The sequence below is a fragment of the Antechinus flavipes genome, chromosome 2 (genome assembly GCF_016432865.1).
Source record: "Antechinus flavipes isolate AdamAnt ecotype Samford, QLD, Australia chromosome 2, AdamAnt_v2, whole genome shotgun sequence".
Classification (NCBI taxonomy): Eukaryota; Metazoa; Chordata; class Mammalia; order Dasyuromorphia; family Dasyuridae; genus Antechinus; species Antechinus flavipes.
This window is the reverse complement of record NC_067399.1, coordinates 430,436,128-430,464,109: the sequence shown is the minus strand read 5'-3', so window position 1 is coordinate 430,464,109 and position 27,982 is coordinate 430,436,128. Positions and strand designations below refer to the sequence as shown.

Sequence of the window (27,982 nt, the reverse complement as noted above, 5' to 3'; positions counted from 1 at the left end):
GACAACGAGAAGAAGTTTGGGGGGAAGGGGGCTCAGGTTAGCAGCTGTTTAAAAATGCGCTGGTGGAAGCTTTGGGGTCCCAGTGGCAGTTATAGTTTGAAGAGAAGGGATGACCTCCTTTGCCATCCCACTCCAAAGCCCCCCTCCTCCCCCACTCTCCTGCTGAATGCCAGATGCAGCCCATCCCTGCTGGGTGGGACCAGGATGGAGCTAAGGCCATGACCTTGACCACAGAGGTAAGTCCTGACAGGATAAGGAACGAGGAGACTTTGATAGAGACTGATCTGTCTTCTACCATGAAGTTTCTAACTCTCTATTTCTGCTCCTTGCTCGTTTTGCTCTGTCTCTGTTGGGTTCTTAAGGTTCTGGTTTCCCTAAAAATGAGTTTTAACAGTCTTAGACAAATACCACCTTCCTTGGCCAGATGACCTCCACCAATTCAACCCTTTGATGCCTAATAGCACCCTTCTTCCTTCAGCTTCTCAGACAGATTTTATCTCATTATTAGTCCCAAAAGCCTGGCAAGGAGTCATATATCTTAAAAGTATTGTTTCTGAAGCTGCAAGGGGGATAGGGGGAAAGACGACTCATGGGCATAGGGTAGTAATAAAGGACACATTTGCTACAGAATGAGATTAAACATTTATAGTTTTTAACACCCAGGAATTTTTCTCACTGTATATGTTTAGGAACAACTACAACTGTGGCCACAGTGAGCAAGAAAACATTAGAGTAACATGAGACTGGTGTGAGGAGTTTAGGATGATAGAGAAATTAGGCTAGAAATTATTTAGGAGATATTATGACCATGTTTTATAAAACCCAAATAAAGATCCAAAGTCTGTCAAGGTTTGTTCCTTTTGTAAATGTTGTTAAAAGTCAATTTTCTTTTCTTTAAATAGGGACTACCCAAGTAGAATATGTATCTGTCATGGCAAGGAATGTTTGTAGCACAATAAGTTTAGGATGAGGCATTGTGGTTAGATGAAGAATGTGGGATAGTAAGGTGTGGTAAGTTACAATTGGGATCAAAAGGTTCAGGATGGATGAGAAAGAGAAATGGGGGAGGGGAGTTAAAAATAGAGCAAACATATGATAGGGATTATTATATGAATAAGGACTGAAAATGAAAGCAGGATTTAAGGGATGGGGCTAAGGGTGAAAAGGAGAGGGAAGAATATGAGGTTGAAAGAGTTAGTGTTAGGGACAAAGAAATTAGGTTGAAGGAATCATAGAGATAATAGAGATAGAAAAAAATCTTAAAAGCCATTGATTACAATCAATTTATCATAAAGATTAAGAAATTGAGTCATAGAGAATTTAAGAAGCTTGCTCAGAGTCACATAGTTAAGAGTCAGATGGAATTTGAATCCAGGTTTTCCTTGTTCCAAGTTTAACTCTTATAACAAGGAACAGGGCCAAATCTTCAGGACAGACGTCTATTGGGGGGAAGGGTATAAGAATCAAAGTTAAGGTGATTCAGGGTCTATAGGTGAGTATGATTCAGGATACTTATAGGACTAGGGGTGAAGGCATAGGGTGAGAAGAGACATTGTGGTGAAAGGTGTTAGAGTTGGGGGCAAGGAATTGGGGCATTCTGTTGGTGAAGAGCGCTGGGTGTGTTTCAATACTCTTGATACTTCCTTTGTTTTGATGGCTCAAGAGATCTGAAGAAGCTCTGTTTCTCCTGTGTAGAGAAATGACAAGATAGGAAGGACTCTGGAAAGTCATCTCCAGGGCTTCCCCTATGTTACACAATAGCACAAAGGTAATTCAGGCTGGATCAAGCTACAGGCTGGGATCCTTCTGGCTCCTCCAAAACCAGAGAACAGTATTCAGCCTTTTCTTGGAGCTTTTCAGAGAGAGGAACTGAAGCTGGTGTTGGGAGGGAACCCAAAGCTGCTGCCAGGCATAGAATCCCTTAGAGCTCACTCTTCCCTCTAAGTATGCAATCTGTGACAGGTAGAATCTTGTACAGGTATTGAGTAATCTCTCAGGGATTTTCTCAGTGGTTTCCATTGTAGTCTAGTCTCAATGACCTCCTTCTGAATGGAGGGGGAGGGATTTCCCTTCACCATTGAACCCCCAAGGAACTACCTGTGCATAACCTTCTTGGGTATCCTTAAAATACCTTCTTGAGACAGCTTGATTTATTAGCACCAGCACTAAACCACCTCTAACTCTACTCTTAGAGCCTTGGAAGCCTTTCTAGTTCAGGTATTGTCCTGGGAGTCAAAAGATGTGGTTTCTAATCTTAATTCTACTGTGTGATTTTGGCCATTTCATTTTCCCCTTTTGCAACCCAGTTTCTTCATGTATTAAATGGGAGAAGAGGATTATTATTAAATTATTGGTTAGGTTGTCCTATTCTGATATTCTTTGTTTTAAGACTATTTTTCCTCTTTTTAATTTTTTTTTTGTTTTAAGATCCCCTCTAACTCTGATACTCCATTATTTTAGGTCTCTTTCCACTCTAATGTTCTATATGTTATGATTTTATAAATCTTTTTTAAAAAAGACCATTTTCCTTCCCTGTCTCAAAATCAATTTGTTAGTTCCTGACCAGATTTTGTACATTTAACTATGGAATCTGACCTCAGACTTGCCTAGAAAGGAGTATATACGATAACTCATTTTTACACAGTTCTTTGTATTGAAAACTTTATTATTTATTACTTCATCTTCTTATGGACGAGTAGATACAAAGTTGAATAATGTAATTGTTTTTCTCAGGAAGCTTTTAGTCTGCTATCTGGCATTCAAAGTCATTGACAATTTAGTGCTACTCTAGCACATAATACTTCTATCCATAAATTCAATATTCAGTGAAATTGGATAATTTTTCCCCCTATGAATGAGCTTGCTCCTATTTGTGGGTCTATGTTCTTACTTGAATGTTTCATATACCTGAATTACCTTCCTTTCCCTCTTTTCTTATTGCATTTTTGTCCATACTTGAAAGATCAGCTCCTTCTGAAGTCTTCTTTCATACCAGGGTGAGTAACAACCTTTGCTCTCCACTCTTGCATTATACTTTCTTTTGTTCTCTCTTAAACTAAGTGTATAATGCTGTGCATTATAGTTCTATGCATAGACCTTCTCCCCCTATTTGATCCATGAGGATGGAAGCTGCTATCTTCCCCAGCACTTAGCATAATGTTTTGTAAATACACAGTTTTAATAAATGTTTTCCATTTTTCCATTTAAAAACATCCATTAAAGGAAATAGGACAGATATACAGGTATTTCCAATATGAGGCAGAAAGTATTAAAAATATTACAATTCAAGAGAGGGAAGAATCTCTTCTAATTGGAATGGGAGCATAATAAAGGAAGACTTAATTGAAGTGACTGTTATAGACTCTGAACTTTGTAGGTAGGGTAAGGTTTTTATAGATGAGACTGGAGGATTTGAAAGGGTATTATAAGTGAAAAGAATGGGATGTTCAAAAGTTTGGATTCATGTAGTTCTCTGGAATCATTATTCCAAAGAATAGTGAATAGTTTAGTTTTACTGGAATATAAGGAAACAATGGAAAATAGAACTAGAAAAGTAAATTGAGTACAGATTACAGAAAAGCCTTCAATGTCAAGCTAAGGAGTTAAGTCTCTTTCTGGCAACTAAAAGATACAGGCTGTTTGATCAGGGAGCATGTGATCAGAGGATTCTCAGCTTGAAGGAGATTAATCTTGTCATTATATTCTGGATGGATTGGAAAGAGAATGGGATGGCAGGGTCAGAGAGGGAGACTGAACAGTTAGGAGTCTCTTGCAATAGCTTAAATTGGATATGATGAAGCTTTGAACTAGAATGATGGCAGTAAGAATGGAAAAGGAGAGGTTGATGTGAGAGGCATTGTAAAGAAAGAAACAAAATGATTTGTCAAATATTAGACTCTTCCTTTTTCCTCATACCCAGGGTTTAGAGGTTTAGGTCATGAATGCCTGGAAAGATGACAATGCTTTTAATAGAAACAGGGGAATTAAGAGAAAGGGGAGGTGGTAGAAGACAAGATAATTAGTTCGATTTAGAACACATTGAATTTGAGGGGCCACAGGGACAGATAGAGGGAGATATATTTACAAGTCAGAGATTGGATTAGAGACTTGGGCTTGGAACTTGGGAGAGAGGTTAGGGCTAGAGAAAAAGATTATCAGGTATCTTATATAGAAATCATTTCAAGTCATGGGAATCAGCAGATTCCATAGAGGGATTGTAGAGAAGATAAAAGATTACAGGGCCATAAGCAATGCCTATATTTAGAAGAGCCAAGGGAAGAGAGTTTCATGAAGGTATGGAGAAAGTGGTGCTCTACTCTGTAAGAAATTTAAGAGAAATCAAATAGATGAGGTTAAAAAAAAGAACATTGGATCTAGTAAAAGGGTAATGGATAACCTTGGAGAGAGCAGCTTCAGTAATGAGAAGAATGAGCAAGAACTCTTAGATGTCCAGAGGTCAAAAACAAATCCAATTTTTGAAACCCTTGCTATTATCAAAATTAAATGTGTTTAAAACAAAAGAAATGCAATTCATATATGTATTTTTTTAATTTAGTAAAATGTTATTTTTCTAGACTTTTGTTCTATAAAATGTTCTGTCCAGAAATTAAGCTTATGGGACCTTTCTAGCAATCTTGTCAGATAAATGAATGGAGATAGTCCTTTAATCACTAAACTAAAGAAATCTTTTGAGCCTAAGCCAGAAGATTCTTCTGTTCTCTTCCCCTTCTTTGTTGCCATTGGTAATAATCTGACTGGAAGGTTCCAAATATTTATCCTAACTCTTCATTTTCCAGAGGAAGAAACTAATTGTATGGTCATGATTTTAGTGCACAGAACACAGAAGAACAGGTCTAAAAGAGACCTTAGAACATAGAATGTCTGCCATGGAGGAAATGGAGACAAGTCATAACCTGAGATTCTCAAGCTAGAAATTCACTTCTCTTTAAGACTCCCCATCTATTCAATAAAACTTCCCCTTTCATTGGTCCTTTCATTCCCATACCTTGTCTTCTTCCAATAAAATACAACAGGCTCAGGGACTGTAAATTCATGCCATATAAGGCTTGGTTGAAGGAACTGGGGATATATTGTCTGGAGATGACTTAATGAGAGGATGGGGAAGATGATCATAGCATTCAACTATCTGAAGAGTTGTCATATGGATGAAGGATTAGATTTAATCTGTCACAAAATATAAAACTAGGACTAATAGATAAAACATTGCAGAGAAGGCAGATTTACTCTTGGTAAAAAGCTTCCTTCCAATCAGACCCTTCCCCAAATAGAGTGATCTCCTTATAGAAGTAGGACTTCCCTTTGTCACTATTTTTCAGTCAGAGCTTGGATTGCCAGGAATTCTGTCCTTAAGATTCCTGTCCAATGATCAACTGTGATAAATTTAGCCTTTCTCAGCAATACAGTGATCTAAGACAATTCCAATAGACTTGAGATAGAAAATGCTATCCATATACAGAGACAGAACTATGAAGACTGAATGCAGTTGGAAGTATACTGTTTTCACCTTTTTTTCCTTTGATTTTTTTCCCTCATTATTTTTCCCCTTTATTCTGATTTTTCTTTCACAACATAACTAATATGGAAATATGTTTTAAATGATTGTACATGCATAATATATCAGATTGTTTGGTATCTTGGGAGGGTGGAAGTATAGAAGGAGGTAGAAAAAATTGGAACTCAAAATTTTACAAAAATCAGTATTGAAAACTATCTTTACATGTAATTGGAAACATAAAGTACTATTGAAATTTTAAAAAAAATTCCTGTTCAATTATGAGCTAGATTAAGTGAACTCTGAGGTTACTTTGAGGAGATTCTATGATCCTTGGACTATAGTTTGAACCAAAGGAACAACTCAGAGAGCAAAAAAATTCATATCTTGGTTTTATCATTAACCAACTATATAATTCGGGACCTCAGTTTCCTCATATGTAAAATGAGAGGTTTGGATGAAAGTCCCTTTTGGCTTTAACATTTAGTGTTCAAAAGTCCCTTCACATTTGTTAACAATGTGAGGAAGAGTTAAGTGAGGTAGAAACTTCCATGCACAAACTTCAGAGATTAGATTGAAGGTGCTCTCCAGGAAAAAAAAAATGAAATAATGTGAGACAGAAGTAGTGTTTGCTAGTAGTAATAGTTAGGAAGAATCTGGGTACAGATATCTCATTTATTAGCCATGTGAGCATAGTCAAGGAATTTAACTGTTCTGAGCCATAGTTTCCTTATCTAGGAAATGAAGATTATTATAATACTTGTGCATATTTCCCAAGGCTGCTTTGAGGATTAAATGATATAACACATAAAGTATTTTGTGTTTGGAGAATGAGAAAAGTTCTATGTGAATGTTAGGTTTTAAAAAATCTAGAAGGCACAGTGGAGAAAAAAGTCCTTGACTTGGTATCAAGAGAAACCATTTAAATGACCATGTTCAAGTCACTTTATCTTTATGAGCCTTCATTTTCCCAAATGTATAATGGGGATGATTACAGGATCTATCTCTGAACTGTTGTGAGGATCATGTGAAATGATGCTTTTTAAAAAGCTTTACAATAAAGTACTATAACAATGTTAGCTATCATTATACATTTTATTTTCATTCTCTTCTTTGTTTGGGAAACATACTAAGCATGTTTCTATTATGCTATAATTATTTTATATTTAATTTTCTTCCAATTACTATGAAAGTGTATTGTTATCATTATTATTACTACTTAATACTGCTATTACTATATTTACTATTATAATCATAATTATTATTATTCCAGCTCTACCATTCAATGTCCACTGTCAATTAATTGGGATGAAAGTGAAGAAATCCTTGTAGTCTTGGCATTGCTGTGTGGCATCTTCAGGTATGTGTGTCTCTAGATCCATATCTGGTTTCCTTTAAGATTCAATTCAAACCAAGAGACCTCTTCTTCCTGACCCTCTCAAATTATTTTTTATTTATGCTGTGTATATCTTACATGTAAATTACCACTTTTTTATCCCATTAGAAGGTAAGCTCTTTGAGACCATTGTATTTTTGCCCCCTTCATATCTAGAGCAATTAGCATAATGTCTGACACATAGTAAATGCTTAATAAATGCTTGTTAATAGATTGACTGACTGACTCTTAGTATACTTGGACAAAGGTGCATATTAGGCCTTGTATATGTGTGGCCATATGTATACATGCTAGCATGCACATACATTCCCACATACATGTGAAGGATGAATCTCTGCACATGTGTGACCCAGCTGCAGAGACCTCTTCTTTGTTCCCTCATGCAATTGCAAAAAATGAGTCAAAGTTCTTCTAAGCTGAAAGTATCAGGAATTCAGGGGAAAGAGCCCATGATGCCCCTCCTTAAAAGATGTGTCTAGACAGACTAGGTCCCTACACATAGCTGGAACCAAGAAGAGGGTGATTCAGCTCCCAACTTCCTCTCATCAGTAGATGATGATTCATTTACTGTAGATGATTAAGGTTTATTTTTATTTTTATTTTTTTTAAACCTTGGCTTGCAAAAGAGTTTTGTTAGCTGCAATAGTTTGAAGTTGGGAAAGTTTTCTTCAATGCATACTTGGCTCTTCCTCAATCTAGAATCACAGAATGTCAGATCTAGAAAGGAACTTAGAAAACAGAAACTCAACTTTGAAGAAAGAAATTTGGAAGGTTTGAAGGGAAGAAATAACTTGCCCTAAGTCTCATAGCAAGTCATTGGTAGGGCATGAATTTCAACCCAAGTCTTTTAATTGTTGGTCCATAGCTTGTTATGCTATCAAAGTTTTGTCGTCTCTATCAGATTTGAAAGGGAAAGTATGTGCATATGTATTTCTGTGTTTATGTGTAGGCTCACCTATATTTATTTGGTGAAGAGATGGTTCAAGATTTTCCAGTGGCTTTCTTAAGGTAATTATCTTTTTGTAGAAGATAAAAATTTTAATGGATAAATTTATTTTCACATTTAACACATCCAAACATATCCCTCCCTTCCCCTTCTCTTCCTCCTCTCTGAGATCTATTTTTATAATAGAAAAATTATAATATATAATAATAAACTATAAAATATAATTAAAAAGAGGACAAAATTCAGTAAAACTCACCAATACATGGAAAAATTCTGATGTGTAGTGTTCTATACCCACAGTCCCTTTCTTTATAAAGAAGGGAGGGAGGTACGTTCTTTTACCTCCTTTTTTGGCCCAGACATTATCATTATGATTTCACAGCAGTTTCTATTATTTGATTATTATCCTTACCATTCATATTGTTGCAGTCCTCATGTCTATTGTTTTCCCATTTTTGCCTACTTCACTTTGTATCAGTTCATATGAGTCTTCTGTTCTCTGACTTCTGTGTCTCTTGTTTGTTACATTATTTAAGCATTTATAATGCAGTAGATACTGTTCTAAACCCTGAGGATACAAAGAAATTAAACAATTATGTTCATGCATTATATCTTATTTAGCCACTTTCCAATTGATGGCATCTGCTTTGTTTCCAGGTCTTTGCTACTACCAAAAGCATTGCTGTAAATATTTTGATTTATATAGAACCTTTCTTTTTATCAATTAGCAACTTGGGCTATCTATCTATTTAGTAGTAGAATTTCTAAGTCAAAGAACTAAGAACACTGTAGTTTTATTGTTTTTTTTTTTGCACAATTCCAAGCTAATAATTTTTAACAAATGATGGTCCAACTTTATTCCTATCCCTGAGCTTCACACAGCACATCCCCTTTTCCCAAGCACATCTTCACTAGACCAGAGACTTGGTCAAAAAGACTAGAGGGGTTACTTCAATGTGCTTCCAAATCTTCATTGCTGTATCTTCAGGATTTGGTATTTAGAGAGTAACAGATGCAATAAGAGAGATGTAGGCATAACTCTTTTGGTAGTTCCTGATAAGGCATTGAGAAAAGCTTCTCAGAGGTCAAAGTTAAGACTTCTTTTCCCCCCCATAGATTATAAATTTAACAATATTAACAAATAAAACTCTGTACTTTTCTCTTCCCTCAGTAATATTCCCAAAAGTATTCCCAAATACTTTTCATCTATTTCACCTAAGAATATATTGTTGTTGGTCCCATAGATTGTAGAGAACTTAGCTAGGGGGAGAAGGTCTTCAAGTGCTAGTGTTCCTACTTTTCAGAAAAACATCATGATTTCTGATAAACTGGCAATCGGTACATTTGGATGTCTAGTCCTGGTGCTACTTGGGGAACCACATCATCTCAGTATATCTTTCTTTTAAAGCAATGGTGAAAATTAAGGATTATGCTTAAAAGACAGCTGGACCTTTTTTTTTGTTTTTGTTGTTTGGCGGTATTTTCCAAATCCCAGTGCAGTAGAAAGAGCATTGGCTCCAGAAACAGAGGGCCTTGGTTCCAAGCCTTTTTCATGCCCTCTCCATGTGACCTTAGATCTTAATCTTTCTGGGATTTAATTTCATTATTTGTGAAACTGAGAGGTGTGACTAGGTGGCCTCTGGGTTCTTTCCCAGCTCTAAATCTATGATCTAATGTCACTTTGTCTCCTCCTAAGAATTCCTGGATCATAATTGTTTGAAGATTCTTGATCCAGTGATACTGACTTCAGTATCTGAATACTGAATACTGAATCAGATACTGAGCTTCCATTTTTCAGCCAGTTGCTGCCCCAAACCCTCCCATGGGATTCTCTGGGACCTTCTCTCTTCTCTCTTTCCTCTCTCTTTTATGCCTCTACTGAAACCTGCTCTTTGCCTTTCTTGTTACTCTCCTTTTCCTGGCCAACAGCACACAGCCACCGAGGCCTGAGCCTGTTTATAAATCTGAGGTTCTCTGGTAAACTTACCCTCTAAATAATCCACCCTCTTTTTGGAATGCAATTCATCAACAGCACCAAAGGAGCCTTCTCAGGAACCTTGCTTTCAAGCTCTGGAAAGAGCCTGCTGTGGAATTCTGGGAGTGGCCCCCAGCTGAGATCACAACAAGGCTTTTAGTTTAGAGTCAAGATGACCCCCCTTTTTTCCCCAACATCCTTCCCCCTCCTCTCCCTCCCACTCCCAGTAAGTTCTTCCCATCAGTGTGTGGGTGTATAGGCCAGAGGCCTAGGAAGGGAAGAATGTCAATAGAGCTAGAGAGAGGTTGGGAGAAGAGGCTGGAGCACAGAAGAGCAATTGGCTTTGAGAGGCAGGAGAGGAGGAAGTGATAGGTGGTGTAGAGAAGAAAGAAATAGGATAGAGAAGCCTAGACTATGAGGACTGGAAGAGACCTCAAGAAGGTACCTAGCTTAATCTGTTACAAGTTAGAATTTGCACCCATCTCTTGGCCTTCCACTGAATACCTGCTGCATGATCACATAGCTTCTACTTTAGCATTTCCAGGGTTGAGAAAATCAGTTTCCTGAGACAACTCATCAGAGACAACTCAAATTACGTAAAAGGAAATTTTTCTTTTTATCAAGTCAAAAGGTATCTGGAGCATCCCTCCCCTGCTCTTAGTTCTGTCTTCTGGAGGCAAGTGGAAAAAGGATTCCCCTTCAGATACTTGAAAACCTCTGTTTTCTTCTTTCTTCCTTTTCTCCCCCTCCCCAGATTTTCATTTTCTAGGCTAAACATCCCGTTCCTTCAAATGATCCTTGAATTATATGGGTTGTAGCCCTCTCACCATCCTGGTCTCTCTTCTGGGACCATTCCAGTTTGTCATTATCCCTTCTAAAATGAGTAGTGAAGAACATCACATAATTCTTCAAATTTGGACCAATTAGAAAAAAGGACAGAAGGATGATAATGCTCATTCTTTGGAGGTTATTTCAAGTTCCTGAGAGTGAAAAGGGGAGCAGAGATATTCCCAACATCATGAGATCCTCATCAGTTTGCATTGTTTCACAGTTGGCAATCACAGAGGGAACAGGGAGGTCTATCTTGGAGTCTGAGGCAATGACTAAAATTTGCAGAGATTCAACCTCAGGGTCCCTTGCCCTGGACACTGAAGACTGATCAAAGTGTAGAGACACTCCTAAGGATGGTGTTCAGCACTGGGCCTTTTGGATTTTCTTCTGGTAACTATCTATCTATCTATCTATCTATTGATCGATCGATTGATGTAATATTATTATTATATTATAGACATTACATATATAACCTATATATGTAATGTCTATAATATAATAATAATAATAATAATTTATAACATAATTATTCCTGCCTTGTTTATCTTGTAGGACTATAAAAAGATTCAAATGAGATTTTGGATGTCGAAGTGTTTTGTAAATTACCATAGAAATGTGAGTTATTATTAAAATCTTTTAATTTTTAAAATTAAATTAAATTTTATTTTTTATTAAAATTATTATTATTATTATTTTTGAGCTACTAATATTATGTTATTTTATGCTGCAGTAACTCAGGCTTCCTCCTCAGCCCTTCTTGACTTAAAGGAGCCTTGTGGATCTCTGAGTGGGTCAGCTCATGATCTGTATCCAATAGCAAGGGTATTTTTTCTCAATAGACAAAGGAAGTCAAGTATTTCAAAATTTCTGGATGTTCAGAGTCCATAAATCTCCTCCTCAGAAGTCTTCTTCAGAGACTTTGACAGTAAACACATGTAAGAAAAAGCCTATAATTTGTATTCACAGCTTCATGTTAGGAAGCTGAACCCAGAGCTAGGAGTCCAGAAATCACAATTCTTGTCCTTTCTTTGCCATATAATACTTCTGTCATTTTGATCAAATTCCTTGTCCCTGGGGTAGCTAGATGGTGCAGTAGATAGAGCAGTGGCCCCGATGTCAGAAAGACCTATATTCACATCCAGCCTCAGATAGTTAACAATTACTAGCTGTGTGACTCTGGGCAAGTCACTTAACCTCAATTGCCTTGCCAAAAAAAAAAAAATTCTTTGTCTCCTCTGAGTCTCACTTTCTTCCTATGTAAAACAAAAAATAAGAGTAGAGAATTTCTAAGTTTCTTTTAGCTCTGAGGGTTTATGATTCTACCTTGTTGAGTTCTGGCATTTGACAAGAGACATTCAAATCTAGTAGAAAATAAGGTTTTTAATGTGATTTTTGTCTCTCTGTGTTTCAGCCTTCTCATTTGTAAATAATAATAATGTCTGATATTTCTGCAATACATTTTTATGAAACAATGTTCATATGTTATCTTACTGATTCTCAAACAAAGCTACGATTATAATAAGTCTTATCCCTGTTTTATAGATGAAGTGACTGAAGTTCATGGAGATTTAGTTACTTACCTAGAATCATATAACCAATAAGTTTCAGGCAGGATTTGAACCCAGTCTCTCTTGATTACATTCCAGCAATCTTTAAATTACACTTCAATAAGAGGATTAAACTAGATAAATCTCAGAGGATCTCTCCAGAACTAACATTTTATATTCTAAGGCCCCTTCTAGCTCTTATATTCTATGTTCTAAATTGTCCTCCCACACCCCATAGTTGAACTCTCTTATTCTCTGATTCCATATGACTTAGTCCTTCTTGCCCATTTAGGAGAATGTTTTTAGTAATCCCAGAGATTACACTTCCTAAATCATCTCTTGGCTATATCCCAAAATAGCGCACCCATGTTTCAGTCAGTGTCCTTAAATGGCAATCTCTCATATTGCTTATTTCAGCATGCTCTAAAACATACTTTTACTAAGTGGGTTCACTCATATTCCTATAGTAATACAAGCATTGTAATCCAGCGTCAGTTCCCCAGGGGCCAAAAATGGCTGGCACCTCATAGGAAAGTGACTGATTTCTTTCTGTGGCACAACTATGAAACTCCAGAATTTCTTTTTCTTGTTCTGTTGGGCTATCATCCTTGTAAAGAGGGTGGTGGTGATGGAACAAGACAGCTTGAACATGTATTTCTTCTATTAAGGGAACTGACCCATATCAAGTCCAATAATCTTAAGATTATCAGAGCTAGAAGGTTCCCTAGAGTATGGAGTGGAAAGATAACTGGGTATGAAAACAGAAGGCTTTGGTTCCAGGCCTAGCTCTAATTCTAGCTGTGTGGCCTTAGGTTAAATACATTACTCCTCTGAGCCTTAGTTTTCTCAAATGGAAAATGAAAGTGTTTGTTTAATTCAAAGTTGTCTAAGGTTTTTCCCAGCTCTAACATTCTATGATTCTGAGAAACTTTCCTACACTTATAATCCATAGCCTCCTTTCCTTAGTCCTTTTCTTTGAGAAATAAGGAGATAAAAACCCAAAGGAATGAGATAAGCTTGCCCAAAGATCTACAGCTTGTCAGCAATGCAGCTGAAAGAATAGCATGTCTCCTGCTTGTAATCCCATTCCCTTTTCTGCTCCCTAATTCTGCCTTCAGGACCTAAAGCTTGGCTGTATCTTATAGAACCCAAACTTAGAGTTGCTTCTCAGAGGGTGGTTCATGTTTGAGCTTCTTTTTTGGCCTTCAGGGTGAACCCTGATGCTTCTGGACAATGTTGCACAATTTCCCAAAGTTAACCCCAACATGAGGTCTGTGATAGGAATCAGGGGAGAAGGAGAAGACTGTGGCTCAGCATTATAAAATTACAGAGCTAGAAGCACCTCAGAAACCTCCTAGCTCACCCTCCTCATTATGTAGATGAGGAAACTGAGGCCAAAAGATGTGAAGGGACTTGCCCAGCATCATATTGGTAGTAAGCATCAGAGGCATGATTTGAATTTAGGTTCTCTAATTCCAGAGCTACTGCCTTTCCTACTGTACAAGTAGTTTACAAAGTACAATTCTCACCCCATTTCCCTAAAAAAATCCTTTATCTCTTTCTTGAAATTTTACCATTAGGACCTAATGATCACAGGACAGAGTTAGAAACAATTTTAGGGGCCATCTGAGTGGCACAGTGGATACACCAGGCCTGGAGTAATGAAGACTTGAGTTAAAATTTGATCTCAGGCACTTACAAGTTTTGTGACCCTGGGCAAGTCACTTAACACTGTCTGCCTCAGTTTTCTCATCTATAAAATGGGTTGGAGAAGAAAATGGAAAACCATTCTGGTATCTTTGCCAACAAAACCCCAAATGGAGTCATGAAAAACCAGGGATAATTGAAAACATTGCACAGCAACAAAAAGTCAACTCTCTACTTTTACAAATGAGGAAACAGGTTAAGAGAGGAGAAGTAAAGACCGAGGGCACATAGGAGAATAGTAGAGTTGGATCTTGAGCCCTAATCTCAGTTTCCATTCATTCACATTCATATACACGTTGTCTGAGGAGGTCGCGGAGACAAGAGCATTAAGAACATTAATTTGGGTATCAGCAAACCTTTGCTTAAGCTCAAACTCCATGACTGACTTACTGTAATACCTTGGGAGCCACTTCCATTCTCTGAACCTCAGATTTCTTCTCTGAAGAAAAAGGAGTGAGACTAGATTATCTTTGAGGTCCCTTTTAGATTAAATGTTTTCTGCTCTATGGTCTGATATCTTTTAGCTCTGACATTTCAGGTTTCTCTCTCACAAACCCATGGGCATTCTTTTTTCTAAGACTCCTTTATAGGATTTAAAATAGAACAGTTTTAGAGATCATATTATCCAATACTTTTATTTTACAGAAGAGAAAATTAAGACCCAGAGAGGAAGTCACTTGCTTCAGTTTACATCATCTTTATAATTGATATTTATATAGCACCTATTTTATACCAAACACTGTGCTCTTATAGAATTACTATTTCATTTGGTTCTCATAACAACCCTGGGAGATAGGTGCTATCATTATCCCCATTTTACAGATTAAAAGAATGCAGCAAACAGAAATCCAGGATCACACAGTTAGTATCTGAGGTCACATTTGAACTCAGTTTTTCCTGACTCCAGACCCAGTGCTCTATCCACTGTCCTATCTTGCTGCCTTACATAGAATAAATAAAGATGGTTACTTAATATAAGAATGCAAGAAAATTATTAAGTACTTACTGGGTATTAAACACTGTGATAAGCTCTAGAGTCACAAATAAAAAAGCAAGTCAATCTCTACTCTAACACAGATCTTCTTAAACTTTTTTTCACTCATGACCCCTTTTAACCTGAGAAATATTTACATGGTCCCAGTATATAAGTATATAAATATTTACATAATTCTATGACCTCCACATTCAGTTACATGACCCCACATATAGGCATGATCCACAGTTTAAAAGCATGCTTTCTAATAGGAAGAGACAATATATAAAAACGGAGAGAGGGGTCCTAGATGTAGATTGAATGGAAAGGTCAAGTGATCTTTCCATATACAATGTTTCAGAACCAAAACTCAAACTACATTGTTAGACATCAAAATCCACTGTTATTTTTGATATACTATGTTAATTGGAATCTTTCACCTTAATAGTAACCTAGTTAATATTCTTAGATCACCTAATTATTCTTAATGTCATTTTTCATCATCCCATTCTTTCCCCAGTCTCCTTTTATGATATCCTTTCCCTTTCTTTCTTTCCCCTTATCTTCTGGCCTTTCTTTCCTCTCTCATTTTTCTTTTCTACATTGTTGGTTAAGTGAGCTTTGGGAATGGTCCATGAGACCCAGGAATTGATTCAATCTGAACCTCATCAAGTCAGTTCCTTTTTCTGGTCTTCAATTTCCTCATCTGTACAAAATCATAACATACCTCAGAATTCCCAGTCTCAATAGACCTAAGACACCATCTAGTCCAACCTGTCATTTTAGAGGCAAAGGAAACTGTGACTGATTTTAATTTTCTATTAGTCACTAGGATTTTACTGGGCAAGCTCTGCACACATGTTTGTCTCACTAGTGGCACCCTTGAAATCTCCCTCTCCCACCTCCTTCCCACCCCAGGTCCTTTGGCTTGTCTCCAACATACAGGCTGAGACATTTATTCTTCTCTTGCAGAAATCTGCCACTTTTGTTACCATAAAAGGCCAAGTGTTCCTCTGCTGCTAGCTGTAGGATAGTAAAAGGCTGAGCTATTTTTAGGGAGCTTGAAGGCTGCTCCTCAGCTCAGGATTTGGTTTGCTTAGGCCCGTGTGCCTCAAAGTTCCCTCCCTTGTTCTTCGACTTTTTCTTCTTGCCTCTTCCCTCCCTCTCTCTTTTTCCTCTCCTTACACATTGCTTCTTTCCCCATTCTCTCTTCTTCCTTCTTTCCCTCTCTCCTTATTTTTTTTTTCCTTTAGTGATCATTCTTTCCCTCATATTCTCTCCTTTGCCTTTCTTTACTTTGTTTCTCCATTCCTCTTTTTAACTCTCTACTATTTTCATTTTCTCTTTCCCTTTCCTATTTTCTTCTCTCTCTTTCATATCCTTACTGTCAAACCTATATACATTATTTTTCACATTCTTTTTTCCTATCATTTTCCCCCTCCATTCTCCTTGTCTATCTTCCCATTTTCTTCTTTTCTGCACCTTTTTCTTCCTCTTTTGTTCTAATCTTTCTTTTCTCTTTTTTCTATTTTCCATTTCTTCCTTCTTCCTTTGTCTTATTCTTTACTCTCTGTCTGTCTGTCTCTGTCTGTCACTGTCTCTGTCTCTGCTTGTCTCTGTCTCTCCCCACCCTCCTTACTTTATTCTTTCTCTGTTTTCTTTTCTCTCTTATTCATTTTGGTCTTTTTTTCTTCCAGATTCACCTTTTTTTCTTCTTTCTCATTCTTTTTATTCCACTTCCCTTTGAAAAACGAGCTTCCTTCTATAGATTCCTTCTGAATCTGAAACTGTGCAGGCTCTTAAAAAAAATCCTATTTACAACATGATTTCCAAACATCCTGCATCTGGTCCCAGGAAGGGCCAAAAGCTATTTAGAGGGGGAAAGTTGAGGTGTCACTTACAAAGCCAAAGAAATTTAAAGAGATCTTACTTCCTCCATTCCCTTAAGTTCCTAACTCTTATTACCCCACTTCGTAGTGTATTTTTGATGTCATAACCTTGATTTCCCAGATTTTTACTCAAGTTGCTAAAGTAGAAAGAGAGAGAAGAAGAGAACAAAGAAAAAGAAAAGTGTAGTAATGGAAAGAATACTGAACTAATAGCCAGGGTTGAAGCAGAAGACAGGGACCAGAAACACAAAGTGACAGCTTATCCTTTCAGTCAATGATCAACATTTCAGAGGACTTGAAACAATACCAAATATGGATTGGTTGAAGGAACATCTGTGACCAGTGGAAAGAACATAAACCCTAGCCTAGAGTTGAGCTACCTGCATTCAAGGTCCAGCTCTGCTATTAATTAGCCATGGGGTCTGCACAATTCAGATCACTATCCTGGACTTCAATAGTTTCTTTTGGAAAATGAGGGAGTTAGGCCAAATGATGTATAAACTTGTGAACTCTAGCAATCTATGAATCTATAAACATAGACTGTTTAGGCTAGAGAAAAGATGTATTGGTAGGCAGCTAACATGCCTGATTATGTTAGGAGCTGCTTTACAAAGGAAAGATTAGGCCTGTTCTTCTTTCACCCAGACTGGAGTCCTGGGGAAAATTTTCAGGGAGAAAAATAAGCATGATATTCATAGATTAAAGAAGAAATAACTGGATATTGTGAAAAGGCTGCAGAGTTTGAAGTCAGAATAGGAAGACATGGATTCCAATCCTAACACTTTTACTTTAAGAAACAAACCTTATGAGAATTAGTTCCCTCCTTCTTTGAGGCCTGAGGTTTCTCATTTTTACAATGGGAATAATAATAATAATGATAATACTGGCATTCTCTATTTTGGAGAATTGTTGCAAGGACCAAGTAAGACTGCCAATGTAACATGCTTTGTAAGCCTTAAATGCTTCAAAAATGTGAGCTTTTTCTTAATTAAGATGACAGATACCATTCTCACGGCACTCATAATTCTCACTCCACCCTCTTTCCTTTTATAGTAAAAATGTGGGTAAAAGCATGGTTGGGAAAAAGAAGGAAGGAATATTTGAGGAAATATGGTATGTATGAAACCATCCAGCTACTCTTAACAATGACGGAGTGACACAACTGAGAAAAGGCATTTTTAATATAAACCAAGGACATCTGGACCCTGGCAGAGGTACAACAATTATGTCGTTGGATTGCTCTCTCTGGAAAGAGACATGTTGAGTCTTTCCAGGGAAAAGGAAGCTCATTTTTTTGTGTCCTTGATTTCTTCCATGACTTTCCTTGCTTCTCTCTTTTCTGTTTATTAAAACTGTCAAAGAAAAGGAGACACTTTTCAGAGGGCACTTTAGCCAAATTTAGTACTAGAGTTGAGAGGCCAAGGCTCTGAGGATGCTTGCTATCTAATAAAGAACATATCTTAATCATTATAGAATCATCGATTTGGGCATGCAATGAGGCTCAGAGGCTATTCAGTTTAATCTAATTATTTGATAGATGACTAAACTGAATTACAAGAGAAGTTAAATATCTTTCTTGATTCATACAATGCAAAGTATGAAAGAGCCCTAGCCCATAGGTCAGAAACCCAGGGTCCAAAGAAGTCCTTTGCTACTAGCTTACTGTGAAATTCATTTTAGAACTCACTGTGAAGCCATTTTCTCCTCTCTATGGGCCTCAATATCTCCATGTATAAAGCAAGAAGGGTGGACTATAGGTCCCTTATGTCCTTTATGCTTCTAATATTCTCTCTCTGATATTTTTATTTTAAGTTCTCCTCTCTTCTCCCCCTCCAAACACCTTCAGCTCTGTTCCCTGGATTAGGTTCTCATCTTCAACTTCTTTGAGTTGGATTCAGAACTGGCCCAGTCAATATCAGTCCCTCAGGCACAGACATCTTGCTTCTGTCTTCAGGCTGTGTTCTGTGGGTTGTTGGCCTTGTGGCCAGGACCCGTTCAGGACTTGTCCCCTTGGGAGGAAGTTGGGAGCGTGTGAGGACTGTGATCCCGAGTCTCTGGGCAGGGGTAAGAGAACACAGAAGGGAGGCAGGAGCTGTGGGAATGAGCTGCTGAGAAGCATATGAACATCCGTAAGCATTCCATTGACCCATCTTCCCATCTCACTCTTCTCTGAGTATCTCCCTCCTCTTGTTGTTCCAGAATTTTTGCCAGGTTTTTCTTCCCAGCTATTCACTTTTGCTATGAAGTAAGGCTACTTCTTTCTTCTCTTCCTTTATGTGCCATATGGACCACATGTGAATATATGTGTATAGTTACATAGTTCTATGACAAAACAAAAAAATGTGTCTGAAGGCATACATTTTTTTGGGGGGGCACTTAAAGCTGTAAAGGATCTTGGAAATTATCAAACCAATTATAAGCAGAAATCCTTTCAACAATATTGTCTACAAGTCATTATTCAGCCTCTGTAGACCTCCAGTGATAGGCAATTTCATATCATCCATTTCACTTTGGGGCAGCTCTAATTGTTAGGATGGATTTTTTAGATGAAGCTCAAATCTTGGTCTTCCTTCCTTCTAACCATTACTTCTGTTTCTGAATGTCTAATCCCTCATCTCCATTGAAATCTTTAAATATTTGAAGCCATTTTTCATGTTTCCTTAAAAGATCTTTTCTTTCATAGGCAAATATTCTCATTTCTTTCGTAGGCAAATATTCTCATTTCTTTCAACAGTTTCCTTATATTCCTTTGTCCTCTTTTGAATGCACATATAAGGACAAATAGGAAGGAAAAAATTTGTGATCCTATAGGCCAGGAATTCTTACCCTTTTTTGTATCATTGCTAACCTTTTTGGTGGTTGACTGAAAACTATGGATCTCTTCTTAGAATTACATTTTTAAATGTATAAAATAAAATGCATAGGATAAAAATGAAAAGCAATTATAGTTATCTGACTATCTACTTACCTATCTATCTATCTATCTATCTACCTAAATATATATGAAATTAATGAACCCCAGGTTAGTAACTCTTACAATAGGGAGTCTATGTGTGAGGGGATTAGTGATCCTGAGAATCTGATCCCTATGATAATATAAGATCTTTCCTAGCAAGCTATGCCATTTTTTCTTTTTATTTCCAGCTCCTAGCATAGTAACTTGCATAAAGTAGAAGTTTAATATATTTTATTGTAGTTAAATATATGAATGAATTCATAGTATCTCTCTGTGGGTATCTTATTCTGATTCCCAGGACTCAAATTGATTATTCCTTTGCCTATGATTTGATTATTCAATAAACAATTGATGCTGTCTGTTGTATTATCTAAGATTGATCCCATGCAATTCTAAAATTTTATGCTTTTGTAATTCTGTAATTTTTTTGTCAGTCCAGAAGAGGATTTAGTGAGGAGAGAGTTCTGCACCAAAAATTCACATCACTTTTGCCTATTGACGTTATGTTAGACAGCAGGATTCTGTCAGAACCATAAAGGGACAAGGTCAACTAATTAGCCCATGTGGAGATGAAACCAACATCTCTGGCTTCATTGGTGCCATACTTATAGTCAACGAGCTTTCCAATGCAATACTACTAATCATCTGCAGACACTGCTCAAGGCAGTAGAATTTGCATCCATCTGAATAACAGATGTGGCCAAAGTTATAGCCCTTTGGGCTTTTTGGAAATAAGTAATATTTAAGACATGTGTAATGACTAAGAAGATAGGATATAATTTTATTTTCTTTTTATATGTAATTTTATTTCCCAGGGACAAAGTTGAGCTGTTTCCTTTTATCTATTCCATCTTAGTCACAACAATGTAGTATAATGGGTAAAGTACTGAGCTTGAAAAGAAGAAACATAGGTTCTAGTCATGGCTCTGCTAGTAACTCACTGTACCATAGGATGTGAGTCACTTTCTTTTTCTCAGTCTCAGTTTCTTTAAGTGTAAAATAAGAAAGTTATAACAGATGACCTCTAAGGTTTCTTCTAATTTGGCTATTAGGAATTTAAAAGTATTATCCGGTTTTAATATTGTATATTTTAAGATCCTTTCTAGCTCTGATATCCTCTGTTCTAAGGTCCCTCTTAGCTTTGGTATTCCCTGTTTCTAGTTCTGTCCCAGATTCTGGCCATAGGCCACAGATTCCTCTTCTCTCTTAGTTTGGTAGGTCTGTTTTACATTTAGGGCACCTCATTTAGACAGGACTTTCTTCTGGTCACACTAGAGGTTTATTTCCAGCCTGCTAGAGACAATATTGTGGGGCCCAGATGGAAGGGCAGGGAAGGATTTTTTTTTGGAAACTTCCTGAGAAACTCAGTTTTTATTCCCTAATTCAGTTCACTGGATTCTTGTCCTAGGCCTAGGAGCATTGCTGGGAAGGGAGTTCAAGACTTCACAGGCCTGGGCTTGAGTAGAGATGGAGTTGATGGAACACTTGGGAAGAAAATGGGAGGAAAGGCAAGACAAGATGGGTTTGTGGAGATGTTAAAAGAAAAACAGTGTCTTTATCTAAATAGCTTCTGATTGTAGTCTGAGCAAAGTAAATGTCAATGACCCATGTCCCATCTGACCTCAGGCCTTATTTCCTCTAGACCAGGACCAAGACTACAAAATTCAAAAGACCATTGAATTAAGAGATGAAAAGGATCTTAGAACTCATTCTAGTCAACCTCTTATTTTCCCATAGAAATAAAGTAATTGTAAGGTTGTTTAGCTAATAAACAGCAGAATTCAGATTAAAAAACAGATCTTATCATTACAAATTCAGTGTTCTTCTCAAGATTTTAGAATGACAGTTAACATTACCATTACCAATAATCTGATAGGTTATTATTTCTTTATTTCTTTTAGGAGGAATCCCTGGGAGCCAAAGAAATTGACAACTATAGAGGGCACTGGGGCACAGATCTTCCACAGAAAAATATACTTGTTTGATGATCCTTAAAAAGGTTAGGAGTGATTATTCTTATGCCTGGCCTAGGATGCTACCTAGTCTATGGCACCAGATCTGCATCTTAGCCAACACAGTGAGGTGGTACAATGTATAAAGTCCTGGATTCAAGAAGATTCATCTTCCTGAGTCCAAGTCTAGCCTCAGACATTTACTAGCTATGTGACCCTGTTTGCCTCAGCTTCTCCATCTGTAAAATGAGTTAGAGAGTGAAATGGTAAACCACTCCAATGTTTTTGCCAATAAAATCTTAAATGAGATTACAAAGAGTTGGACACAACAAACGATTGAACAGCAGAACCTTCCAGCTGAAGCCCCAGCTCTCTATTAGCTCCCTTCCTTGATCTTTCTCTTTCTTCTTCCTTCTTTTCTTTTCCATAGCATAAGGTAACAAGATCATTGATGTAGATCTGGAAGAGGCCCCAGATATTATCTAGTTGAACTCTTTCATATATGAGGAAACTGAAGGCCAGGACATGGTAAGTGATTTGCATATTGTCACATATGTAGTAAGTTTATTGTTAGGATTTGAACCCAGTTCCAAATGCAGTATTTTTTTTTATTCCTCCCCCTATTATGTTATCCTACATTCTTTTTTCATGACACAATGTGTTCTTAATGCCTAGAAGAAGTCTCTTGCAATTAGAAAGTGTTTAATACTTATTGATTGACCAACTGATTGAATCAAAGAGCACCTAGGAAACATGGTTTTCTGTAGTAGGCAAGAAGTTGGACTAGATTGTCTCTCAGGTCTCTTCCTGCTCTAAGATTCTAAGACTCTACTATGGTCCTAACTCAGGATAAACTTCCAAGGCAAAAGCTCAAGGAGCATATTTTACTTTCCTATGAGAATATCTGGGGCAGCTAAGTGGTACACTAGATAAAGCATTGATCTTGGAATTAGGAAGATTCATCTTCCTGAATTCAAATATGGCCTCAGACATTTATTAACTAAGTAACCCTGGGCAAATCATTTAATCCTGTTTGCCTCAGTTTATTCATCTGTAAAACAAGTTGGAGCAGGAAATGACAAACTACTCCAGTATCTTTGCCAAAAAATCTTCAAAGGATCAGATATGACTGAAAAGACTGAAGATGATGGGAATATTCAACCAGGTCAGATTGGAGTGGTAAGGACAGTAGGAACTTGCAGTTAGAGATCCTGGGAGGATTTTATCTATAGGATGAAGCAAGAATTTAGGGGTTGTAGTGTAGAAATAAGGAGAAATAGAAGACTAGTTAGGATAGACAGATGAGATCAGTGTCAAATTCCTGGAAGTTGTCAAAGTGAGACTGTGGTTTAGAGAGGCAAACAGAATATTAGAACTTGAAGGATTCTTAAAAATCAAATTATCTAATCTCTCATTTTACAAAGGAGAGAAGACAGTCTTCAAGAAATGACTTGACCAAGATCTCACCGATAATTGAATGATGTAGCAAGGTCTAGGTAGGATTTAGATCTTCTGACTCATAGGCTAGGGCTTTTTTGTTACACCACACTGCTGTCATTGATGTTTGGAGCAAAAAGAAAGAGAGGAAGGAGGAAAGATTAGAAGCAAGAGTGTGTATTAGTTAGACAAAGTGTTTTAGTCAGGGATCATAGAATCATAGATTTGCAAAGGACCCCAAAGTCCATCTAGTTCAACTCATATCTAAAAAAAGGATTCTCCCTATAATATACAAAACAACTTACCATTCTACCTTAATTTGAAAACTTTGAATACCCATAACCCCAGAGGTAGCCCAGTCACTTTAGTATAAATAATTTTTTCCTAATTATTAGGAAGGTTTTCCTGACACAAAACTCTTTTTTGTCTCTTTTAAATGTCCCTTTTGCCTCTCTCTCTTCCATTTGAAGCCAAACAAATGAGTCTGATCCCTCTTTCAAGTAACAGAACTTTACATACTCCATTGAAGATGGCTACCATATCTCCAGATTTAGCGTTTCTCTAGGCTACATATCCCTCATACATCCCAATAATCTTCACGTGGCATGGGCTGAGAATGTATAAAGGGACATATTTATAAGAGGACTAGAAAATCTAAGGCATCCTCTGTATATCCTGCACGCATATAATAATGATGGATATACTATTATTATTATCATTATTTTTAGTACTTTAAAGTTTAACAAAGTAACCTCAAGCATGCATTTGTATTTGTGCAAAACATGTATACTACACAGAGGCAATGATGTCACATACATGAAACGCACCTATACATTCATAATAATCATATATACTCAATGCACGAACGTGAATGGACATAGCTCACATGTGTGTACATGCTTATATAAGACATATATACACGATGTGCATGGACTCATGCATATATGCACATATACACAAGTGTGTACATGAATTCATATAGGGACATATACCTATGCTGCCCTTACACATTTTGTAAAAGAGCAAATAAAACTGTTTAAATTTACTGGATCGTGGGTAGTAGTCCAAGCACTGGATTACTGTGTAGGCTTCTCTATAAAGTAAAGAGACAGGCTGTCTCCCCCAGATGCTCAGCAGGCCAGACAGAGCCATCTGCTTTCTCTCCCACTGTCTAATGCTGGCTCCACCCCTGGGGAGGTAGGCTGCAGAGTCCCAGGAGCAGGACATTGGGGTGACAGATGTTCTATCTCTTGAGGTTTCTCAGCTGCTTGGAGAGCACACAGGATGTTAAGACTGGTCCATGGAACATTTCAGAGTTTGTTTTCTTCCTGTTACATTCTCACCACCCCTCCCTCTGCCTTTAACTGCCTCTCTACCTCTGTCAAGTCTATTCCCCACTTTTCTCTCCACCCTGTCCCTCGCTCATTCTTTTCCAAGTTCACTTTGACTGAAGCAATTCTACCTCAATGACAGGGAGAAACATCAGTCAGAGAAACCATCTGGTCTCATCCGAAGTCTTTGTCCCAGGCCACAAGGCACTTCCAATGGATTCTGATTCTATCACGTAAGTGGGCTTATTGTGGTGGTCTATTTCAGGAGTAAGGAAGAAGAAATGGTGTTGGGCAAGCAGGTCCTTTGGAGCTGGAAGGAAGAATGCATGTAGATCATATGGAGAACAGTTCCTTTTCCTACTGAATCCAGGGGCTCTGGGACTCTTAGTAAGAAGTTAATATTATTCTCTGGCATGTCTTTTCACATTGGCTCCTGAAATCCTGAAAACCTTAGTGAGCATTTAGTAAAAAAAAAAAATAGTATGGGTTTATGAAAAGGAGCTGGATTTGAAGTTAGGAGACGACTTGGCTTTAGATCCTAGTTCTGATATTTATTAACTGCATAACTGTGTGCTAATTGAGCTTCAGTTTCTTTGTAAAATGAAGAAAATACAATCATGAACTTTTTAGATTTGAAATGTATCATAGGATCATAGGTCTATATTTGGAAGGGCCTTAGAAGTCATTTAGTCCAATTTTCTAAGTTTATAGATGAGAAATCTGAGCCTCGGGGAAGTTCAATGTTGTTGTTCAGCCTTCATTTTTGAAGATGATCGATAACATTACAGGTGATGTTTTGATTAATGCATGAACTGGATATAAGTGAAGCAAAGTTGCACAAAGAAATCCAGTGGCAGAACAAAAGTCAGGGTGACTGTTGATGACTGGGATGCAGTGGATGACCTTGATGTCTTTGATATTAACCAAACTCTAAGTGATCCATGGATCATCTGCCTTCATGGCCTTTGGAACATTTTTTCTTATCTGTCCATTTCACTGGGAGGAGTCTCTACATGTTTGGGATAGACATCCACTAACTCACCAATGAACTGAGGCCCATCAGTTACTCTTAATCTGGTTTAGCCAAGGTGATCTTACCAGGGTGTGGCCATTGCACATGCCATAGCTTCTTAAAGCCATAAGTAGGAGTCAGGAAATTTCAGTAATTTGTCCAAGGTCATAAAAATAGTAAGTGGCCAGAGCTGAGAGTTGAACTCAGGTCCTGAGACTCCAATTTCAAACTTATTCATACTACTAACCTGGATCTTAGACATCGCTAGTCCAAACCTCTCATTTTATGGGTGAAGAAAATGAGGTTCAAGATTAATGACTCATCTAAGTTCAGTGTTAGAGTCCAGATGAGAATCTGTTATCTTGACTTATATCTAGTTCTCTTTCTCACAATTCACAGAACTGCAAAGCTTTGTAAAATGTAGAGTGCATTCTGTAAATGTCACTTATCATTTTGTCTTTTTGCCTTTCCTCAAAGAGCAAAAGTGATTTGGCTAAGGTCACAAACTGAGTCAAGTGGCAAAAGCCAGGGTGGGAATCACAGAACGTAGAGTTGTAGAAATAGAAGGATATGGAAGTTGTTGTAGAAGGGTATGACGCTTGAAGATCATCTTTGCCAACTCCTTTTCAGATCCATGTTCTTAATATCAGACCATGTTGCCTGCCAAATATGGCAACTGAGCCAAACGTTTGGTTATTTTCTCCCACCTGGGCAGAGAACACAATGGATTCTAAAGGTACTGCTGGTTCTTCCTGAAATCTGAGGATTTGATTCTTCATTCACAAAGCACTTATTCCTGCAGATCTCTCCTCCAATATCATTACCCATACTTCCTAGCTCAATAAGACATTGGTTCAATAAGAACCAATGTCTTCTACTTTCCATGCCCTGAATTGGGTCCCAGTCTGGAGTGCCATTAGAAACAGAGAATGGTAGAGCTAGAAGATGGAGGGAGTCTTAAGGATCATTTATTTCAAACCTTTTATTTTGTAAAATGCCCCAACAGGGGACAATACTTATATAGGGTCTCATAGTACCCAAAGTAGAGCCCTGGCCCTCAGACTCCTAGAACAAGTTCTTTCCATTATTATAGACTATTGTCTGTTGTTCACCAGTAGGATGAATCAATATAATAAAATAACACAGTGGAATATTCTCTGGATTTTGAGTCAGAAGAAATGGGTTCAGTTTCTCTGTAATATGAGACTCAGACAAGATAACCTCTAAGGTCCTTTTCATGAAACAAAGCAATTTGTCTGCAGAGAAAAGCCTTCTCTAAATATTCCTGAGGGCAGTTTAGTAGTCCCCTTTAAATGGAGATGATTAATAGGATCTTTCCTTTTCTCCTCTCACTTTTTCTCCCCAAGATGTGAAAAGAAGAACAAAAATCTGGGAGATTCTGGCTGTGCTATCATCTAGTTTTGTGACTTTGGGCAACTCGCTGTTCTTTTCTTGTGACTTCAGTTTCCCTAAAGTGAGGAAAACAATGTTTGAAAGACCTAGGAGTTGATATAGGAAAAGTTCAGCATAACCTGAAAGTGCTATTAAAATGGGAGTTATTATTTATGAGCCATAAAATCAGTGGTCATTAAATACTTCCAACCTTGAGGCCAATGAGAACAGAGTGAGGGAGGGGAGCCAGGTGACAGGCAGCAGGCCCTCAGCACCCCTCCTGGCTTGTAGCTGAGCTGGCTTAGGCCTGCATGGCCATATAAGGGAAGGAACATTGACTGAAGTGGGACTAGGCGGGGTGGGGGCTGGGAAGGCCTTGCTCAGGACAGGGATGGAGAAAATCCAGACATCCACTGTTTATTTTCTTCCTGTGCACTTCCTCCTGACTTATGGGGCTCGGGTTAAAGACCCAGTGTCTCCCTGAGAGAGGCTGCTCCTCATTTTTTAAAGGCTGGAGATAGAAAGAAAGGTGTATATATATATATATATATATATATATATATATGTATATATATATATATTGATGTAGGGAACTGGAAGATTGGGGGGAATTGGGAAGGCATGCTGCTCCTCCTCCCAGTCTATTACAAGCTTTTTTACAAAAGCAGACCCAGGTTGAGACACAGGGGTATGGCTGAGAGGCTACCACTGATGAGCAGAACAATCAGGTAAGCTCTGTCTGCTGGGAAGCCCTTGATATGAATGGGGAGGGGATGTCTGTGGCTAGAACAGGAACCTGGCAAGGTGGTTGGGGTATGAGACTCTTCTCTCTGAGAATAATAACAGTTGAATATAAGCTCCCTGAGAGCAGAGCCTTCCCTTCTGTCTTACATCCTAAAATATGGCACAGTGCCTAGCACCAAGTAGGTACTTCCTAAATGCTAACTGATTCACCATTCCCATTCCCGTAGCACTTCATGAGGTGCCAAGCACTTTCCTCGAAGGGAGGAGAGGATATGTCTGGAATGGAAAGAAACTTGGACAAGGAGAGAAACCTTGGGTCAGAATTCTGCCTTTAACACTCACTAGCTGTGTGTCAGTCAGTAAGGCATTTGGTTCTCTGTTT

At 37.8% G+C, this 27,982-nt stretch overlaps 1 long non-coding RNA gene across 3 annotated transcripts; it reads left to right on the top strand.

Moving 5' to 3' along the window:
• Positions 1–11: 11 nt before the first annotated feature.
• On the top strand, positions 12–27,365 carry LOC127550228 (uncharacterized). Of its 3 annotated transcripts, XR_007950800.1 has the most exons (6): positions 12–236; positions 6,786–6,872; positions 7,858–7,916; positions 21,634–21,731; positions 22,115–22,212; positions 24,595–27,365. It is a non-coding gene; the product is annotated as an uncharacterized LOC127550228 (long non-coding RNA). The 3 variants fall into 3 exon arrangements; XR_007950798.1 differs by having other exon boundaries at positions 21,634–22,212; XR_007950799.1 differs by lacking the exon at positions 7,858–7,916 and having other exon boundaries at positions 21,634–22,212.
• The last annotated feature ends 617 nt before the right edge of the window (positions 27,366–27,982 follow it).